Raw genomic sequence first — 22039 nt, 5'->3', positions numbered from 1 at the left:
TTAGCAGGGGTCCTCCAGATGATGGTCGAGGAACATTCATTGATGAGCTGGAGGAAGTTCTCACAAGCCCCTTAATAGGAGAGCTGAGTTTTGTGTTTAGTGTTGGAGAATCTCAGGGCCTGGTTTTAAGAAGTGCTGAGCACCCACAGCTCCCATAAAGCTCAGTTCAAGGTGTTGGTTCTCAGCATCTCTAAACAATTATTTTTGAAAGCTAGTCTCTGGTTTTCAAAGTAAACTTCTAGACCTTTTCTCAGCAAAGTTAACCTTCCCACCATGGATTGATTATGCTGCATAGGAACTAATCATGTCTGTGGAGGGGAAGAAGGAAAGTCGGCAAATATTTATTTTGAAGGCCCAGTCAAAAAAGACAGCTCTGCTTGTTAAAATCACTTCTGATGCTGCTCACTCAGAACTTGATTGTCCCTGCCCTTGCATATGTGGGAAGAGGGGTAAATGTATAAGAAGTTATCTCCCTGAAGGGTCAAGAACAATTATAGTCTCTGGGTGTGCACATTGACCTAAAGAGGATTTTGAAAAAGCAGAGCATGACCCTTCCCTTATTCTGTACCAGCTGCAGCACAGCCTGGAACACCAGGAGAGCAGTAAGCATATTAATAGTGCAATCTGCACACATGCACCCTTCTCTGTTACACAGAGTTATGCCAAATAGATACAACCTAGCCCTTCCGCACCAGCTGCATTATGTGTGTACCCAGTGCTGTTGCAGCTTCTGCAAGGGCAACATCCATCCTGCCTCTGTCCCTACTTAACCTCACATACTCCCAGCTGCCCCAACAGGAAGGGGAGAGGAGGTAGGTTCAACTAATGCTGCACTGAGTGGAGTCCTCCAGCCACTATCACCTACCTCTCTCTGCCCAATCTCCATTTAGAGTTCAAAGAAGCAGTCAAAATCTGCACTTTTGCCTGGCCCACCCCAGACTCTAGCCACAGAGATCAGTCTTTCACTTGACACTTGTGCATACATCAATTTAAGAGCAGGGAAGACTCACTCATCCCAAGAAGCAGAGGGAACCCTTTCTCACCCAGCCTATCACTGAATGGACCTTGTTTCATTCTGACCAAGCACTTACTAGCTAGTGGCCATAGGACATGTGCCTACCACTATTGCAGCCACTCTAAGGAACAGTTCCCAAGTAAGGGAGCCAATTAGAGGATCCACCATGAGGTGCTGGAGTTGGAAACCTGGTGGAGTGTGGCAGGTGGAAGGACAGAGGGGTTTGCAGGAGTGGGGAAGAATATGGAATTAATAGATGATTTTACTCAGGAAATGTGATATGTATTGGTGACTGAGGTGATTTATTATTAGCAAGACCCTTGTAAAGATAAACATTTATTGCATTACTGGAAACGGTGGTGGGAAAATGTGTGCTGCCACTGTCCATTCTGTAAATAAGATTTAGTCCTCAGGGCTGTCAATCCAGTACTTTACACTAAACAAAACAAAAATGAAAAGTCATGTTCCATGCTTGAGTTTTTCATGCAACTTTGAACTTATTGTACTAAACAATTACCATTCCAATTCCTGAATACGGCTTTGAAAGACATCAGTTTTGAAAGATGATTTGGTTAATCCCCATACTATTCTGATGTATTTGCCCATAGAGTTATTTCAGTACAAAGAAATGCAGGAAAAGATTTGCCTATTTCAACTAATGCTATTGGTGCATTGCCAAAGGGTCTTTTTAACACACACCCTGCCTATTAATAACTTCCCCTATACATTTGGAATTCTCAAATGGTTATGATTAATCTGTTATAACTTGCAGCAAATTCTTCTAGATGAGACACCCTGAGAATTTACACATAGACTGTGCACTATCTCATTTGTAGTTGCTTAGAGAATGAAAAGTTCCTTTGGGGTAATTATGCATAGGGGCACTAGTGATCTGAATTTGCTGAGAATCTCAGTGCCGTTGCCAGACTCAAATTTGGCCTGGCTACTCTCTTCCCTTTCCCCATCAGAGTGGACAGAGCGGACATCTGAGCGGTGCTGAGATCCTATGTGCCAGGGGTCAGGTCATGATTCCCAGAGCATGGAGCCAAGACCAGCCAGCCCCATGTGACAGAAGCCACAGGAGCTGCCAATGCAGGGTGAGTGCAGAGCACAGTCTCTGCAACTTACCCACCTCTGGGATAGCACCTGACCACCCTTCCCCCAGACCAAAGGAGGTCTCAGTGTAAAAAGGTTGGGAATTATACTGTTCTCGACTGTTCCATTGCAAGGCAAGATTGCCATCCCACCATGGAACAACCACCCACTTGTTCTATGATGGGGCAGACAACCCTACCCCCAAGAGGAACATTGTGAAACACTCCATGATGGGAATCTCCCCAAAGGCCCTCTCCTGCCCATTTGCTATTGGAGGAGGAAATCTATGTACTTCTACAATGAACATCAATCCAAATAGACAGCGTATGTCAGATGTACAAAGGGGTCTACATGCAGTTGTCTGTTGGCTGCATTATCCAGCTTGCAAGAGCAACAAGAGAGGCTGTCTGAAACGGCAATGACCATCAGCTACTTTCTCATAAACCAATGGAAAATAAGGATTCTGAGACGACTATTATTTTTAAAAGGGTCTCTCAGAATGCTCTATATATTCTTTGATATTCCTATAGCTTTTTGAAAAAGTGGATATCTTATTTTTATTTTTTATGGAAAAATCACATGATATAGTTACTTAACATTTTCCCTAAATACAGTGAAGCTGTTTCAGCTTTATACCAAGGCTCTTTACATAATTCTTGCAGTGTAAAGGGATCTTAAAATAGTTTTGTGTATTTGCATCAACTTTACACCATAAAGGTGCATAAAAGGGCTTTAGCGTGAATGTAAATCAGGTTTTGATTTTGTTCTTGAATGACCATAAACTACATTATTATAGATTGAATGTACCGGATATCTAACTCCATTACTATACCAGCAGGTATTGAGAAGCACTTTCTTCTAGGAAGTAAGTCATCCTACCACTTACTCTTAAAAATAAGCAAGTGATACTCTATTTATTTCATCTGCAGCTATGTTAATCATGAGTTATTATTATATTTATGAACTTTGACTTGGGAAGTTGAAAGATCTGTAGAAATTAACTAGTTAGGTAGAGCTCTCATCTCATGCTCTTAGCCCATCAAGGATCTAGACATTAAATGAATAAATACAAATATTTTCCTTTTGTTTAGATCTAGATATATTTCAGTGCAGGAAAAATGCACATCTTCTGCCTAAAAAAGAGCATTTATTGTAAACACAAACATCAAAGAATAAGATTAAAAATAAGAGACAGAGTTGAAAAACCAAAGGCATCAAACTGGGTCCCTGAAAAGACTCTTTTTGTTTCATTCAAATCTTTTGTCTCTAAGTGTGTCTTAATTCTTGTCATGAACAGTTACGCTTTCTTCCTAATTAATACTTAGGAAAATTTAAAAGCCCAGGAAATATATATCTTCACCTGGAATTCTGGTTCCATTTTAATCAATGGCAAAACTCCCCTTGATTTTAGTGGGACCAGAATTTTACTACTGCTTTTCACCATGATGATAATCAGAAAACTAATTACATCTCACTTGCTTGTTAAAACCTCTTCCTGGTAAAGTGGATGAGTAGACTTTTGTGTGCCTGTGCTAAATTCTCTCCACTCCACTCCAAGAAATGTATACTATTTTTGAAAGGGGTTGCCTGGACTTTATAATTTTGTAGGCTTATAGGGTATAATCATCAATGGTGAATCACCAGATGTCATAACTATAAAGGGAAGGGTAACAGCTCTCCTATGTACAGTGCCATAAAATCCCTCCTGGCCAGAGACTCCAAAATCCTTTTACCTGTAAAGGGTTAAGAAGCTCGGGTAACCTGGCTGACACCTGACCCAAAGGACCAATAAGGGGACAAGATACTTTCAAATCTGGGGGGGCAGGGAAAGGCTTTTGTTTGTGCTCTTTGTTTTGGTTGTTGTTCGCTCTTGGGACTGAGAGGGACCAGGCATCAATCCAGGTTCTCCACATCTTTCTAAACAAGTCTCTCCTATTTCAAACTTGTAAGTAAATAGCCAGGCAAGACGTGTTAGTTTTCCTTTGTTTTCTCAACTTGTAAATGTACCTTTTACTAGAGTGTTTATCTTTGTTTGCTATACTTTGAACCTGAGGCTAGAGGGAAGTCCTCTGAGTTCTTTAAGTTTGATTACCCTGTAAAGTTATTTTCCATACTGATTTTACAGAGATGATTTTTACCTTTTTCTTTAATTAAAAGCTTTCTTTTTAGAACCTGATTGATTTTTCCTTGTTTTTAGATCCAAGGGGGTTGGATCTGTATTCACCAGGAGTTGGTGAAAGGAAGGAGGGGGGATGGTTCATTTCTCCCTGCTTGGATCTGTATTCACCAGGGAATTGGTGAAAAGTTTCTCAAGGCTTCCCAGGGAAGGGAATCCACTTGGGAATGGTGGCAGCGGACCAGATCTAAGCTGGTAGTTAAGCTTAGAAGTTTTAATGCAGGCTCCCACATTTGTACCCTAAAGTTCAAAGTGGGGAAGTAGCCTTGAGACCAGATTACACTGGATTAGTAGGGGAAGGAACAGTGTCACCAGGATCTGTGCAGAGGGACACTGCATGCTACTTGCTTGGTGATAGGAGCAAGAAAGACATCCCTGCTGGTTCCCTACAAAGAACTATGATATGCATAGGGAAGTACCAGAGGATATGCATGTTTTACCAACTAGACACACAGGTAAATCTGCCCCCATTCACCTGGTAAATCTGCCCCCACGTTAATGCAGCCCAAGACTGCTGGGGAACTCCACTTTGAGAGAAGTTTGTGGTGGCATCTGCTGTCAGGGGAAATCCTTGGTCATGTGGATCTACTGGAGTATCACAACCTGGGCAAAGTGGAGATCTTAGAACCAGTGTGGAGGCACTGGGCCTCCTCTAAGAAGACAGTGTTTCTCCAGCAGATCTTGGAGAAGCTGTAAGCTTTGGAAGACAACCCTCTGCTCCTCCATGGGAGCCAACATTGGTCCACCATCCCCCCCGCCACACCCCCAGTGTTTAAAAAACAAAACAAAACCATGATTCCTCCCCTGCCATCCTCTCATCCAGTCATTTTTCTGTGAAGGGGGCAATCATCCTTCTCTCTCTACCCTCCCTCTAAGCATCAGTCAGAATGTGTAATGTATTTCAAATATAATAAAGGAATTAAACATCTTCTATTTCCATGGAGTTTCCTGACCGTTGATCATGTTGCTTTGACATCTGCAGAGGCAGTACCTACATCAAATGGGAACACCTTTCAAAACCAGCTAATCCAAACCAACATATGGTTGAACAATATTTTTTAAAAAAACAACTAAAGAATTCAGAAAAATATTGTTGTGACTTAGAGTTTTACAGAAGATCAAATAGAAGGCAAGAAAATATTGTTAGAACTAAGTCTTCATCTAGTATCCCAGCAAACATGAAATATTCCATGAGAAGAAGTTCATGTGGTGTCAGGACTGGAAAGTGAGTGATCTGACCTTGTGGTTGAAGCCAGAACAAGGAGGGATTGGAAATCAAAACTCAGGGTTAGTGCTGGAGCAAGGAATGGTCAAGAGCTGGAGCCAAGGGTCAGGAACCAGGACACATTAGAGAGAGAAGCAGGGGATTAGGCAGGGGCAAGAGTTGGGCCTTGGTGGGAACAAGGCAAGAGTATAGCTGGAAACAATGCAGGAGCAAGGCTGGGAACAAGGCAGGTGGAAGGCAGGAACAGGATTGATTGTGATTGTGGGGGAAGCATTGAGCAGCCAATGACCTGCTGGTGCTGCTGGGCTTAAGAGGATGCCTGATGGCTCCCTTCCACCAATCAGGTGTGTTGGCCAATCAAACTGCCCTGCTGCAGCCCATCTGGGCTCATTAGTCTACCTGGAGACTGAACTAGCTATCCCAGGCTCAGTTGCAGGCCTTCATTCCTGACATATGGGTTCTCCTTAATCATTGTACCAATTTCCTTCCACTTTTTCCACTGCTATGAATCTGAGTGGTCTCCATATCTAGGAAATGTCTTTTCAATACCTTGCAGCTGTAGGATACAGCAGTGTCTGTTTTTATATAAGAGAGATTGAGATTGATTATACTGTATGTATGAAGCAAGATGAAAGGTACAGTAACAATGACAAAATTGCTCTCATCAAAGTTAGGAGTTGCACTTCAGGTATGCCTTCTAATTAGTTCACAGTTCTGTAATTTAAAATGCCATTCTAAAACTAATAATAATACCCACCAATGTCTGTTATAGTGATTTTCATCCATAGCTTTCAAAGCACTTTATTAAAGATGTAAGTCTCTTTATCCCCATTTTCAATGGGGAAACTGATACATAGAAAGGCAAAGTGACTTGCTCAAGATCAGTCAACCAGCCAGTGGTAGAACCAAGAAAACTACCTAAATCTCTTGAGTTCATAGATTCCAAGGTCACAAGGGAATACTGTGATCCTCTAGTCTGGCTTCCTGAAGTGCACAGGTTGTAGGTCATCCCCAAAATAATTCCTAGAGCATATCTTGTAGAAAAACATCCAATCTTGATTTTAAAAATTGTCAGTGATGGAGAATCCACCACCAGCCTTGGTAAATTATGTCAAAATATATGCCTTATTTCCAGTCTGAATTTGTCTAGCTTCAACTTCCAGCCATTGGATCATGCTATACCTTTCTCTGCTAGATTGAAGAGCACATTATTAAATATGTAGGCACTTATTGACTAATCAGGTCACCCTTTAATCTTTTCTTTTTTAAGCTCAGTGTATTGAGCTTCTTGAGTCTATCACTGGAAGACATAGTTTTTTAATCATTTAATCATTCTTGTGGCTCTTCTCTGACTCCTCTTCAATTTGTCAACATCCTTCTTAAATTACAACACCAGAACTGGACACAGTATTCCAGCAGTGGTCAAGCCAGTACCAAATACACAGGCAAAATAACCTCTCTATTCCTACTCAAGATTCCCCTGTTTATGCATCCCAGGATTACATTTTGGTCACAGTGTCACATTGTTCAGCTGATTTTAGATAGATAGATAGACATATGTCTATTCCTCATTTGCAGTTACATTTTGAGACCTCTCCGTTAGTCAGTTTTTAATCCATTTAATGACTGCCATGTTAACTTTATATCATTCTAGTTTTTTAATCAAAATGTCTTTTGGTACCAAGACAAATGCCTTACAGAAGTCTAAGTATATTACATCAACACTATTACCTTTATCAACCAAACTTGTCATTTCACCAAAAAAGGTGTCAGAGTCCACTCATCAGAAAAAGAATTCCATATCTGCTGAACCACACTAAGTCAATATTAACCTCCATATAATGTAAGATTCAGAAAAAGTAGTCTGAATACCATCTTTCTAAGATGAGATTTTTTTTCTGGAAAATAAAACTCTTTGGAGGTCAAGAAGTAGATAAAGAAATTAAACTAGTACTAACCAGACCTCATATTCTGCACTAAAAACTAGATTGAAGAAACTTCATATATCCTTTCTGAAGACTCTAAGCCAGTGGTTCTCAATCTATTTACCATTGTGGGACACATATGCAGCTCTCTATGTGTTATGTTGGCCACATCCACACACAATATATAGATATACTATCTGTGTGGCCATGAGGATGTCACATGGCCCGCAGCTGTGTGCTGATTGGGCCAGAGGTTGAGAACTACTGCTCAAAGACAACAAATTATGCGCTGTAGTCATAATCCAGTCAGTGGAAAAAAGGAATCAGGAAAGTCATCTTGTTCCTTTGGAAGATGAGAATAAATAACTTTGTAGATGTTCCTGCTCATTCTGGCATTGTTCCAACTATTTGTCAGAAGATCTAAAACTAATTGTTCTTACCTGTAAAAACAGGAAGGGTACTCAAAGAAACTAAATGCTGAAGGAGATGCTTGAACCTGAGTCACGTGAAATAATGAAAACAAAAACGATAAACTGTGGTGTCAAGAGGCCTGTTGGCAGCTAATATTCATTGAAGTTTTTTCTCTTCAACTTAGGTTCAGATATAAAACAGTTAAACAGGAAGGCCCACTTTTTTATCTATAAAAAATAATCTTCTACCTGAAGTGGGTTTGTCAAGATCTTGTATAAGAAATTTCAGACTCCAGCTCATATGTTGGAATGACAAGAACAAAGTAGCGATATTGGATGCTAATTCAGTAGGAGGATCAACTGTCGCATTCTAAAATCAGATTTTAATACCCTTGCTCTTCCTGAGTCACACCTTATGCAAAAGCATTCCAAGTCACACATAGGAGTTCACATGGTATATGGCACAATTCAGTGCACAGGTATTAGTATCAGGCCCTTAATAACTGTCCATGGGCCTGACCCTGTGATTCTCACTTGAGTTAATTTTTCTAGTGTAAGAGAGTTTTGCCTCAATAAGGACTTCAGCTCTATTTTTGCTCTCCATTATTGTACTTCCCTTTTCATGGTTAGCACAAAGCAGATACAGGAAGAGTTAAAATTGCAACTCAGTTCCAGTATTGCCCCAACATAGAGGAAATTAAAGTCAAAATGAGGAAATCAGACTCCTTTCTTCTTAATTTGCCACAGTGGAAATACATTATTTTCTATGTCCTGTGCTCTGGGCATTATCCTGAATCACACAAATCAACCAGTGTTTTGGCCAGGCATGATCATTAGAAAAGGAAGCTTACAAAGAGAAAGTATTGTTTTTGTGCCAGTTTTTGATTCTGATGTATTTTTTCAACTGTTGAAAATGAGTTTGTGGGATGGGCATTTATTTGAAGTTTCTTCTCTTCATCCTCATTTGAACTAATATGAACCAAACCAGATTTTAGAGGCTTATACATACCGTGAACCCAGTCAATGCCCATTTATTGAGGAAACTGCACATTAAAAAAGTCAGTCGTTTTATGCTATGTCTTTGTCTCAAATTGAGCCTTGGAAAGAAATTGGTCCTGATTTCCCATTCTCATAGTTCCATTAAGAGAATGTCTAGAACACTTTTTCCATACATTAAAAAGATGTGGATAAAGCTTTGTCATCTATTAAGAGATAAAATTCTTCAATTCAAGTAGAAAAGTACATTATGAAAAAAAAGTTTAATTCTTTAAAGAAAGTTTGGAATAAAAAGAAACAAACCCTTTACTTCAGTAATAAATCCCTTTAAGGATTATTGCTTGAATGACCATGAAAAATTACAGCTGTGAAATCTCACTTGTAATTAATGAGGTAGAACGAAGGTGGGTAACATTGTTTATTGCCAGGCATCTCATTTGAAATGAAATGCAAAAGCTGTCAAAGGGATGCACATTCCGTTGCTGTAAACTACTTTGAATAAAAAATAATTATTATCTCTTAAAGGAAGAAGAAGGGATTTCTGAAGAGAAAGTTTGATTGGTACATACCTTATGCTAATCACTCATCCCTATTTCTAGCATTATATTTTATCTTTCACAATTATAATTACATGAACTTCTTGGAAGTAAATGGAAAGGTATATATATTATCGCAACCAATTCATAAAAAGCATGAATAAAACATAAAATGAATATTTTCCTGGAGTGCTTTATCCTTTTGTATCAAATTTGATAAACGGTTGTAAGCAAAGTTAAATTTGTAACATGTTTTTGAGTTCCTATAGTGGACGCTATTCTATCTGTAGAGAAACTAGCAGTTATTTTTCATTGTTTATCTTCTTTCTATGGTCTATGGCAGAGTGTAGAATTGGGAGAATACCACAAAAGCATTTCCACACGTATTTCAATTTGTTTTGGCTATGCTCAGCCCACTATTGTGTTCATTTTCCATGAACAGGAAATCATTTTGAGTCAGATTCACATGAATGGTTGTAAATAAATGAATTTGGGGGCAAAATTCTCAGTTACGTTCCAACTCCTTTATGCCTCTCTAGCAGGATGGAAAGCAACTATAATGGACTAGGTGAGGATTCCTTCCAGTGTCCTATCCCACAACCCAGCACTGAGTGGGGCAGGGACATAGCCAGAGGGCGCTCCACAGACTGGTATATAGTCCATTGCAGATTATGTTTAGCTGGCATAAATTAGAGCAGCTCATAGGTTGCTCTAATTTACACCATCCCTGAAGCCATTGCAGGTGCCCCAGGAGAATTTACATTCTGACAGTCTTTGCTTCAAAACCTTCCTCTAAAAAAAAGGCTTTCCACTATAAGAATGCCCCAACACTGACAATCTTTGCTACCTGTAAACCCCTACTAAAGAAACAAAAAATAAATTAATAAAATCTTTGTTTAAAAAAAACCCTACCCCATACAGAGTTTTGACCCCCCAAAATGGAGACAGGCCAGAGATGCCATAAATTCCACGAGGAACTTTATTGTTATTGATTTTTACATGGAAAGTACTTAAATATTGCGGTGATGGGTGTCAGAATAAAAAGGATAGAAAAATATAGACAAAAACGCAGTGCACATGACAATTTTGTATGGAATCAAACCCAGTTTAACACAGCAGGGGCCAATGTTCTCAAAACCCCTTGCCAGAGTTGTGGCACACTGTCCATTTCATGAGCCAGCCAAGGTGCAAACAAGAGAGCATGCTTGTACAGTTACATGTATAAATGTGATGAGAGACAAATCTAAAATCTACATCCAGCCATTAAATTTTGAAGTAACTTATTATATTCAGGAATGAGGCTTTAGGCAAAGCTAGCATAGCCAAGAAATGAAAACTTTAAAAATGTTATATAACTCCCCAATTAAATTAAAAAAGATATCCTATCTCCAGCCCCCTGCCTTCACTAGCAGGACCAAGTACCAATTTTGCCCCAGATCCCTAAGTGGTCCCCCTCAAGGATTGAACTCACAATGCTGGGTTTAGCAGGCCAATGCTCAAACCACTGAGCTAGCCCTCCCCCCTAATTGTGTATTATAGTTTCCCTACCTAAACTTCTTCCTCTCCCTGAGAGATTCATTGTTGCAATGACTTCTTCACATGCTCCTCAAGAGTATAAATCTTACACTGACACCACCAGAGTGCAGAAACAGTAACATGTGACTTATGTGACCAACCACATCTAACTCCAACACAGCTCACATATTGAGAATCAAATATCCATAGTGAGTTGTTCCTGATCAGTCCCAAGAGAAAAGACATTTTTAAAGGGTAAGTTTTAATAATAAATAGGAGGGAATAGTGATCTGCTTGGGGACACTCTTCAATCAGAAAAAGGGTAAATTACGTGTACATATTTGCTGTGAATTAGATCATGTAATTCAGATACAGATGAGTCCAATATTATGTGGTTACATGACACATAAAGTGTAAAGGTGGACTTGCAAGGCGGTTATCTTCCAAAATTTCATCAAGGGGAGACCATAACACACACGTGCATGCATGCACACACACACACACACACACACACACCATGAAAAGCTCCAATCTTCTCCTTGCTTTTCCTCCAATTCTTAACTTCCATCCTGAAATTTCCCAAATAATTAATAAGTATGTAGCCACTATACAGACACGTAACCTCAAAAATATGGTTTATCTATTTCTTAGTATCCAATGTTCATGTAACCATTGTTGCAACTAGGTTTACAACATCAGTTCAGATTTACAGTACTACTATTAATTTTAAAATAGTTGAAACTGGATAACCATGCATCCTAAGGAGATGTTGCTATTACATAATGCACGTACTAAAACTCAGTTTTTTCATTTTTAATGATATTTCACATAAAATAAGGGGTCATTTTCTGTTAAGGTACCATTTTAAAATAGCTTAGAAAGGTTTCTATAAAAGATTAATAGATCTTATGAGCATGTGTGATCCTAACATTATCTCAGTGCAAGAGAGCAAGGGCTTACTGGTATCTGGTAGTGAGTTTCAGCTGGCCTGACCAGTTGAGTGTACTCCAATGCATTAAAGTTATAAAGTGTATCTGATAAGTCTCATGTAACTTTGGAAAACAAATAAACTGATCATTAATATTATTGCATGTTGTCTGTATAGTACATTCCCAAGAGGCCATACAAATATGAAAGAAATGTGAAAACAAAATATGTTTTCCAGACAAGTCTGGGGAGTGTGTAAACAGGTTTCTCCCAGGCAAAAGACAGGCAATGCCTCCAGCCAGGTGTCATCAGAATCTACTAGCAATCACATGTCAAGTGGCCATTCATTTGCATCAAAGAGGGCAGGAACAGATCAATTTGCCTTTTAGCAAACACCTGTGGAGGAAGAAACCAACATGGAACTTCCTTCAGTACCAGACTCCATGTCTCCTTCTTCATAGTGAACTTTATTGGGGGGGGGCAGGTAAACATCAGAAAAATCTATTTCAAAGGTTCACTCGACTATCAAAGAGAGGGGCAAAGAACTCTACATTATCTTTCACTTAAGAAGACAAAGGAACCAAGCACTTTGTCTTTGGGGAGTGATCCTGACAAAAGAAGGGAGAGAGGGAGGATCAGCCATCTTGCTGGAAGGAAGTGTGGTAAGAATCTTACCTTGAACCAAGGCTATAGATTTGTTAAGACATAGTCTCTAGAAAACATTTTTCACTTTCATTTGTTTGTAACCATTTCTAACTCTACCCTTTATACTTGAATTCACTTAAAATCCTATCTCCTTTTGTTGATAAACTTGTTTTACTTTTATTCTAAACCAGCCCAATGCTGTTTGAATTTAAGTGATTGTTAACTTGAGTTAAAATGATAAACTGTGCAAGTTGTTTCTTTATGGGAGCAAACAAACCACCTTATTCCTCTGAATGGTCCAGGAAAGGCCTGGACATTGCAGAACACATGGTTTGGGGGAAATTTGGGACCAGGAGGGGTGTTTGGTTACACCTGGGAAGATGACCCCTAGTTGGTGAATGCCAGAGTGTGGTTGGGGTGTAACAAGAGAGCTGCTGGACTGAGAGTGCTGAGCCCGAGTTGCTTAACACAGAGATACTCAGTGCTACAGCTTGTCTGCTGTTGTAGTCCACAACCTGGAGCACTGAAGGCACTCAGAATTATAGGGCAGGTAGTGACACAACCTGTCACTGGCCTGTGATGCACTCCAGAAGGTGACAGCATGTTGCAGACATTAGCAATACATTAGAGAGACAAGGGGGGCAATACCTTTTATAGGACCAACTTTTGTTGGTGAAAGAGACAAGCTTTCAAGCTTATACAGAACTCTTCTTCAGGTCTGGGAAAGACACTCAAGAGTATCTCAGTTAATAAACGGTGGAACAGATTGTTTAGCATAAAGAGTTAACATGTTGTAAGAGACCATTCTAGGAGAAGTGGGCAGTCAACACCTCTGCAATCATAGGACAACAAAGGGTTGGTTAGTAGGAAACAGACTATTTTAATGAGCTATTAATCCACTGTTTCTGAATCTATGATTTTCAGGGTGTAACAAAGTTATGATTTTAAGCTCCTAGGCTCGTCTTTTGGAAGTGTTATGGAGGTTTCCTTTGAGGACCAGAACTGAGAGGTCAGATATGGAGTGATCATTTTGTGAAAAGTGTTTACCTATGGGTAATATGGTGTTCTTGAATTTTATCATTTTACTGTATGAGTTCATTGAAAACCATAGTGATTGTCTGGTTTCACCCACATAGATGTTACTGGGGGCATTTAATACACTGGGGGAGATAAAACATATGTTGTGACAGGCATGTGAGGGACCCGGGGATCTTAACAAGTATGTTGCAGGGGGTATAGATCATCATAGAAGTGGAGATATGTCTGCAGATTTTGCATCTGTTGTTATGGCAGGGTCTGGTGCAGCTTTGAGTTGGTGGGTCTTGATCTGTGGGAGCTTTCTTCCAATGACAAGCTTGGCAAGGTTGGGGAGATTGTCTGACTGTCAGAAGAGGGAGTTCAGAAAAGATATCTTTCAGTATTGGTCATAATTGTTTAATGACAACCTGTATGAGTTCCAGTGTCAAGTGGTAGATGACAATTATGGGTGTGCAGTTGGTGGCAGGGGAGTCTGTACTGAAGCAGGTTCTCTTGGGGTATTTGGGTGGCCCCTTCCATGGTGTAATCTACTTCTCTGGTATAGTGTCCTTGTTTGGTGGAGGCGGTTTTAAGTGTGCCTCCCAGAATTTCTCTGGGGAGCATATTCTGTAGTATCCGATTGCCTGGCTGTATTTAACAGATTAGTTGGTGTGTTTGGGGTGGTTACTGGATCTGTGAAGGTAAGTATGCCAATCCATGGGTTTCTTGTATATAGTTGTTGGTAGTAGTATGTATTTATAAATGATCGAGAACACAGAAGGTGTTATCTCAGTAGTTAAAACCCATGACAATAAGCAACATATTGTCCTGTTATATTCTATAACAATTGACTAACTTTTTATTAACTCAACTATAAATCAAGTATTAACCCTTTATAAAATATTTACAAATTGAATTTTAATAAAAAATTGTAACCAAAATAAATGACTTAGTTATTCTACGTGATATACATAGCTAAGAATTATATAGCAGGACAGAGTTAAAATAAGACTATACAGATGTGTAATATGCTTTTGCTTTATAGCCATGCAAGTTTTCATACCCTCCAGGTGGGATCTGCAGATAGATCCTGTTGAAACGGATCTTTTAATGGTCCACAGTTGGGCAGGTGTTTACCGGTATCAGTGAGAATTCAGAAACCAATACGCTTAATGCACAGTCATTTATTTGAGAGAGAATCACACAAGCAGTTAAGGTGATATGGTATATATTTTTTTCTATATGCCTCAGTTCCCCAAGCCTAAACCCTCAGTAACTATGTTGGCCTTACACAGTATCCTGGTTGGCAAACAAAGCAGATATATCTACCTGATCTGCTGGAGACTACTTCTCTTTCTTCTTTCTCCTCTCTGGCACTTGGTCTGTCCCTCAAAGCAGGGCCCTAGTTACCCAGATGACCTCTGGTTCTAAGGTCCCTCGAGGCGGGGTCTCGGTTACCCCAATGACTTCCTTCTCACAGTCTCGAACCTCTTTGGATGTTAATTGGGGAATTGATCTGACTCATTTACTTTGCTTAGCATTTATATACCTTTTTGTTCTCAAAGGAATCACATGTTCCAGAAATATGGCTCGTAGGCATTTATTACTGGTTTTCTTCATAATTTTGAAAGGGATTGCAAAGCAGACCCACAGACCAAAGCTCATCCATAGTTTACCCTCTCATAAATCATTCACTTAAGCTCTCAGCATGAGGTTATCCAAAAAGGTTCATTTTGACCCATGTCAGCACCAAGCCCACTGATCACATGATCTTACATGTTCTTTACTTTGTGAGCGGGTTCTCTGCTGATATGTTCCAAAGTTCAGGGTTAAAACTCACACACCCATAGAGCCGTTGTTAACCATTCCAGTGCAGTTTCAGCACCTCCAATCGTTTTTCGCATCATTCATCTAATGCTAAGAGAATTCTGCTTCCAGAAACCTCTAGCACGTTCAGACATACCAATCCATACCAAACTCATGCTTGCCACATTTATCCATATAAATCACAGCAATTCATAATAATTGGTCACTGTCTCAACAGATCCCTTCAGTTGGGCCATTAAGAATAATTATACACTGGTTAACAACATAGCTAAGACTGACATTGTATCCTCTGACTTGTTGCAATCTTGTGATGCAATGTGTTGCTTCTGTTCTGAGTCTCTGATGATGGAATATGTTTTCTTTCTCGATTATTTCCAAAATGCACTATTTTGTATAAAGTGTTTCCAGTAGGAGGCTTTCTCCCAAATCCTCCTTTTTAGTACATTTTTAAATAGCTGTGCGCAGAAATGACAATACTTACAATGCCATTCTACCTACCTAATGTAGCAAATGTTCCCATATGCTAACTGAAACTAAACTGCCATCAAACAGTCTTCAAATCCCAAATTTATTTTACTACATAAAAGCCTTTAGTCTAGATTCCTTGTTTTCTCTCTTCACCATTATACCACTTGTTGCCAACTTGCTTTAAACATAAATAATACAATAATGGAGAAACATCCCCTCTGGTAAGACACTTACATCACTTTCCAGTATCAGCAGTTATAGATGACAAGTATAATACCATGTAGTTACTTACAACATCACGTGAATTCTGAAAAACACATTGAGTGGCATGTAGATCTAGGTAAGAGGAAAAAGCAAATTAAAGTATATATTAGGAAGGGAAAGTCCACTCAGGTGCCTGAATCTTCCTTCCACTATTTGTGTATACAGTTGTCCTCTTTCTTTTTATTCTCCAGAAACACCAGGGCATCTTATGAAAAACATAGATCTGACCTCCACAGCAAGCCCCAAGCCTAATAGCATAAAAAAACAGGCAATCCAGATTCATACTTTTCTGCCTCACTCTAAAAGTCAGAATAATTTTCCAATGAAAAAGAGCAGGACAAGGTACCAAGATAAAATACAGTTTTAGAATCCTGAAAAATAAACTTGGATTTATGTCCTATTGTTCAAATTTTATTTCTCAAGTCAATAGTTGCTCGTTCTGGGCTACATTGTATTTTGTCATAAGTCCCAAGTAAGGGGCAATGTGTAATTCCTAGTTTAAAAAAAGACAATTACAAATGTAAAGAAAAATGTTAAAACATGAAAACTTTTAAGACATCAGCACCATCTCACAACATTTTCCTTTTTCTAAAAAAAGCTTTTTTGAGACAGTGCGGCTCAGGGAACCTCCTTAATTCAAAAAATTTTGATCGGTCCTACTGAGACATATTTTCTATAGGGAAGCTATTTAATAATGTGTTTTAATCAGGTCTGCATACAGGATTTACAAAGTCCAAACCAAGATGTGAGGGTGGAGTCCCTCTGCATCCCAGTTCCAGGGCCAAATTCAGAGGCAATATAAATGGTGGTGTACATTACACAGTGATTAAGGGTACTTAATTTACAAGCTGAGGGGACAGAAGTGAGAAAGGATCAGGAAAATCCACCAACAAGAGGGCACAGCCAGGTGTAAGCCCCATAATTAATCTTACACATTTCATTGCACCCCATGTTAATCTTGCACATTTTTTACCAGCTGTTATGCCACATCCACTTGTAATTTACACTTGCTTGCGGACATGTAGCTTATACCACCATTTATCATTCTTTTGATTTTTAGCCTTAAATCTTGAAAGCTCAGTGCTGTGTTCAGTCAGTCACATTACTGTGGTAAAAACCTAGTTATCTGGGGCTAAATTCAGCAGAGATGTAAAAAGTGGTGGTAGTTTGTCAGAAAATGGGTATAAATTATAATTTAAAGTAACTGGCAGCAATTTATATTCAGTGGGTGGCAAAATAAATGTAAGTTGTGCAAGGAGGAGGTTCTGATTTTCATCTCATGCTATTTTATACCCTAGCATGATCAAAAATCAGTCCTTGAGGTAGTGAAAGTGAGGTGTGTAGCTATAAAAGCAATTAACAGCAGGGTGTACAATAAACTAGAGTTGCACTGGTACCTGAGAAATTGCACATTTTTAAATAATAGGATACAAATAAGAATACAAACAAATAGAAAAAGGAGAAGTGGGAAATGGGAGATGGAAAAGATGATGGTGGAAAAATTCTACAAGTTACGTAGTAAAATAGATTAATAGATTTTTAAGGCAGGATGGGACCACTGATACCTAGTCAGACACCCTGTATATCACAGGCCATAGAACTTTTTCTAATAACCCCTTCATTGAGACCAATAACAAATGTGTGACTAAAGCATATGAGGACTTGGATACTGTGAAGAGATCCACCTACCTGGACAATTTTGCTCACACAGAGCCCAGCTGAAGTCAATGGGATTCCACGTGGGCAAAAGGGTATGTGCACATGAATTCCTTTGCAGGACTGGGGCCTAAATCATTAAACTCTTGTGGGTTTTGCCGTGTTTTTGTTGTTGTTGTTGTTTGTTTGTTTGTTTTTAAGGAGACTTTCTAAACCACTTCTGTATTTCATCTATTAGCCACTGTTTGAACATACAAAGATTAAGTATACAATACCTGCATACATTTTTTTTTTAAAGGTAAACAATTCCAGTGAATTTCAAAATTTTAGAATTTGAGAATCTTATGCGAGGGGGGGGGACTTTTTCAAAGCAACATAAAAGAAAATTAGCCTTAACCTAAACCAAAAGATAAAATATATTCCACAATAGCTGCAATGTTGACAAGCAGTAAGTCAGACAAATCAGGACAGAAAGAAACTCTCTTTTTCCATGGAAGTCAATGGAAAAAGCACTAATTAGACCAGGGATCGGCAACCTTTGGCACGCGGCCCATCAGGGAAATCTGCTGGCGGGCCGGGACGGTTTGTTTATCTGCAGCATCCATAGGTTCGGCCGATCGCAGCTCCCACTGGCTGTGGTTTGCTGTTCCAGGCCAATGGGGGCTGCGGGAAGCAGCATGGGCTGAGGTATGTGCAGCCCCCATTGGCCTGGAACTGCGAACCGTGGCCAGTGGGAGCTGCAATTGGCCGAACCTGCGGATGCTGCAGGTAAACAAACCGTCCCGGCCTGCCAGCAGATATCCCTGATGGGCCGCTTGCCAAAGGTTGACGATCCCTGAACTAGACTCTTAGTTCTGATTTTGAATCCTGGACATAGATTGGTAATAAAATAATAAATAAAAATGATATTAAAACAAAACTATATTTACCTGCATATTCTTATAAAAATTATATATTTAAACTTGCCCTCAATCTGGGGTCAAAATCTATTGCTTTCCTATTGATGTCCTTGACTAATGAGTTTATTATTGTCTTGATTTCTTTACCTCCTTTTAGCAACAAAAGTATGGCAGCCTCTATGGAGCAAACACATCCATAGAAAAATTGAGCATTCATAAATAATTTCTTAAACTGTGTATACACACACACACACACACAACACATGTCCCTATTCACAACTGTAAGGTTATCTAGTTTCTATTCATGTGAGTTGTTACCTAATTTGCAGGATCAGGCCCTAAAACTTTGTCATTAGTTTAATTTTCCATTAATCAAACCTTCATGTGATGACTGGAAGGCTTGAAAACTGCATATTCACTAAGCTTTTTTTTTTTTTATCCACAAAAATCAACAAGTTCAATATTAAACTGGAGACCAGCCTGCACGCTGGAAAATTGGTAAATACTAGTGAAGAGATTCCTGGATTCCCCTCCCACCCACAACTTTAATTTTCCTGTAAGTTCCCTACAGAAAACTGTCTCCATTATCATGTTTCTTTTTCTCTTAGCTTTTGTGGCTGTGTTCCAGTATTTACTTGATCCCTTTCCAGTAATGTACAACATCTTCTGGTGCTAGAGACTTTGATTTAAAGAGTAGAACTTGACTGAAAACAACAACAACAACAAAAATCTTACACAATTAGTTTCCAAGGATCTCCCAAGTACTAATGTGAAACTTAGTGGGGGAGCTCTGGTTTGTTAGAGCCAGTGCTGAAGTTAAGGGTCAAGGTCAGGATTTCACAATCTATTCAAGCTTTAATCAAACTTGAATCCCAAGGACATTCTTGGCTCAGCAATAATATACAGTAGAACTACTGCCCAAGCTCTTTTCCCATCACAAGGGAAAGATTCATTATTGTGCTTTATTTTGTATCTAGTGAACGTTAGTTTATTTTTAATGTGAATCTAATTAGGGACTCAAAACTAAGCTGCGCCTATATTAAAACATACACACGCAACTGTTGATATTGCATAATTTAAAATGAGTGCTGCAAGACCCTCAGAAGTCATGGGGTGGAAAGCAGCATCAAGAAACAATGGAGGTGCTCTTACAATCCCGTGAGTCTCTCTTCCCCCATAGCTGTTTACCCCACAGCAGACTCCTTCCGATCAGTAGTTGTCTTGTTGAGGGAGAAGGCCTAGGACTGTTGCTTTGTAGGCAGGGAAGTTAGCAGGCCCCATCTCAGGATATACTGCATCTGTTTCTTCCCCCAAAGTTATTCCCTCTCCTTTATTTCTCCCCTCCTCCAGTGTCATGACCCATGGGTCTTAAATCTGGGTCTGCAGGCTTCATGTGGGATAGCCACGCTCCAAATCCAAAGGGACATGTTTGTGTATCTTCACCACTGATCCCTTGCTGCCTTTAGAATAGTTTGCAGGCAGTGAAAGTTAAAGTAGCCCTCAGTCTACTCAGATTTACATCAGAGATCTGGTCTAATGTGCATCAGGCCTAGGATCTGGGGAGTCCTCTGTGCTACCTTTGCATGCACACACCAACATGCTTGTACACCAAATTCCACTGAACACATCTCAGCTACAGCTGTGGATTTGGGCCCTGCTGTAAATATAATTGTAGCCAAAAGTAATCACTTTTCTGTAGTTTACTTATAAATAAGATGATTGTTGCAATGACTGTGCATTCAAAAAATGCTAAAATAGTAGCAGGGCAGCAACCATAGAAAATTCAGGTTGAAAAATGAGCATATCCATTTTCACAGTATATAATCATGTTTAAAAAAAAGCTTTCTGGGAGGAATGTGGAATGACTCAGAATCTTAAATTATATGACGGGTAAGGCAATTTGGGATTGTTTAGAATCTGAAACACCAGAAAAAGTAGGGCTGAAAAACCATAATATTGTGGAACTCAATCAACTAAAAAGTGGTTTGTGAGAACTTGAAATTATAAATATTTTTACATGAAATGAGAATGCTTACATTGGGAAGCTTTTTTCCCCTACCCTTAGTAACAGGAAGCAAGAAAAGATATTCTCAGCTTATGAAATTCAACTTGAAAATTCCAATATAAACAAATCATGGGAAAATCTTCTAAAGGCCATGGCTTGTGAACTCTTTGCTTTAAAAAGCACGTGCTGTGTTTTCCTTACTTTGATGGTTAACTAAACACTGAAAATGTACTCCTGGTTATTTTGAAGGTGTTTTACTTTGGAGCTGTGTAATATAGCTGTTTGGCCTTAGAAAAACAATATCAAACATACCATACTTAATTTGGTATGAGAAACAAACCAAACTTAATTGTTACTGTCATACTAAAAGTAGAAGTAAAAAGCCAAAGAATTTGTTTTTTTCCCTTTTCAAAAAATAAACAAAACTCTTAAAACCCTGTTGGAGTATCCAAGCCTGCATTTAACTAGGGAGCACTTCAAATGACCTTGAGAACAAGATCAATTATATAAAACTCTAGAAATGGAATTCTGACTTGTTCCTTCCTTCCTTTTGAAAGGTTGTGACTTGTAATAAGTCTGAACTGAATACATGTTGTGTCTGAGAACTTTGGTGAATATATTGGCTATCTTCTATGAGTTATAGTAAAACCAAAAATGATGTCTGGTGGTGATCAAAGCACCATCCCATCTATAGGGGTAGATAATTATCTGATCAAGGAAATGAGTCTGAACTAGGGAACTTTATTAGCACTAGTACCAGAAACTTGGGAGAAAGAAACCCACAATTAGGACCGATGTTAAAACTTTCATCTACTTCAGTTCCAGTTCAGTGCTACCATAATTATAGTATAAAGTATAAATTCTACTCATCGTTTACTAAATGAACACTTCTTGCTCCATTTTCAGAGACCTGTATACAGTTTAGCCCGTGTGATTCCCTTTTATGGTTGTGATGCATCAAGCTTAGTTCTTGAAAAATGTATAGATTAAGGCTGCAATCCAGTAAAGAACATGAGCATGTGCTTAACTTTGAGTCTTTAAGTAGTCTCATTTGAGTTAAGGCCTTTAAGTGCTTAGCTTAGAGGTCTCCAAACTCAACCTGTATACGGCTACCATAATTCTCAGAAACCAGACGTTAAGATTTACACTTATCTATTCAAGAAAGAGACATATAATGCAATCTATGTTTCCAATCAAAAACAGTTGAATTATGAATATTGAAATCTCACAATGAACTTGTAATCAAGCTAAAATCCAATTTTTTTGGTAGCATTTATTCAGTGAGTAATTTTAAATAATGACATTTGATAAAATTGTAATGTGTTTGTGGACAAGTTGTCAACCGAAAACTGGCAAAAATCATCACATTCGTTATTCATTAAGATTTTTTGTCTAGCAGTGAGCAAATTATTAAACCAATTAATTAGGCAGCAGTCTG

The 22039-nt window shown here is 39.0% G+C and overlaps 1 long non-coding RNA gene across 2 annotated transcripts in view; it reads right to left on the bottom strand.

Moving 5' to 3' along the window:
- Positions 1–15169, bottom strand: part of LOC117878554 — a 36437-nt gene extending 21268 nt beyond the window's left edge. For both annotated transcript variants that reach the window (XR_004646007.1, XR_004646006.1), the window contains exon 1: positions 14812–15169. This is a non-coding gene — a long non-coding RNA (uncharacterized LOC117878554). The remainder of the gene's footprint in view (positions 1–14811) is intronic.
- Between the last annotated feature and the right edge of the window lie 6870 nt (positions 15170–22039).

The sequence above is a fragment of the Trachemys scripta genome, chromosome 5 (assembly GCF_013100865.1).
Source record: "Trachemys scripta elegans isolate TJP31775 chromosome 5, CAS_Tse_1.0, whole genome shotgun sequence".
NCBI lineage: Eukaryota > Metazoa > Chordata > Testudines > Emydidae > Trachemys > Trachemys scripta.
Note: the sequence above shows the minus strand (reverse complement) of the source record. Positions and strands in the feature narration are given on the sequence as shown.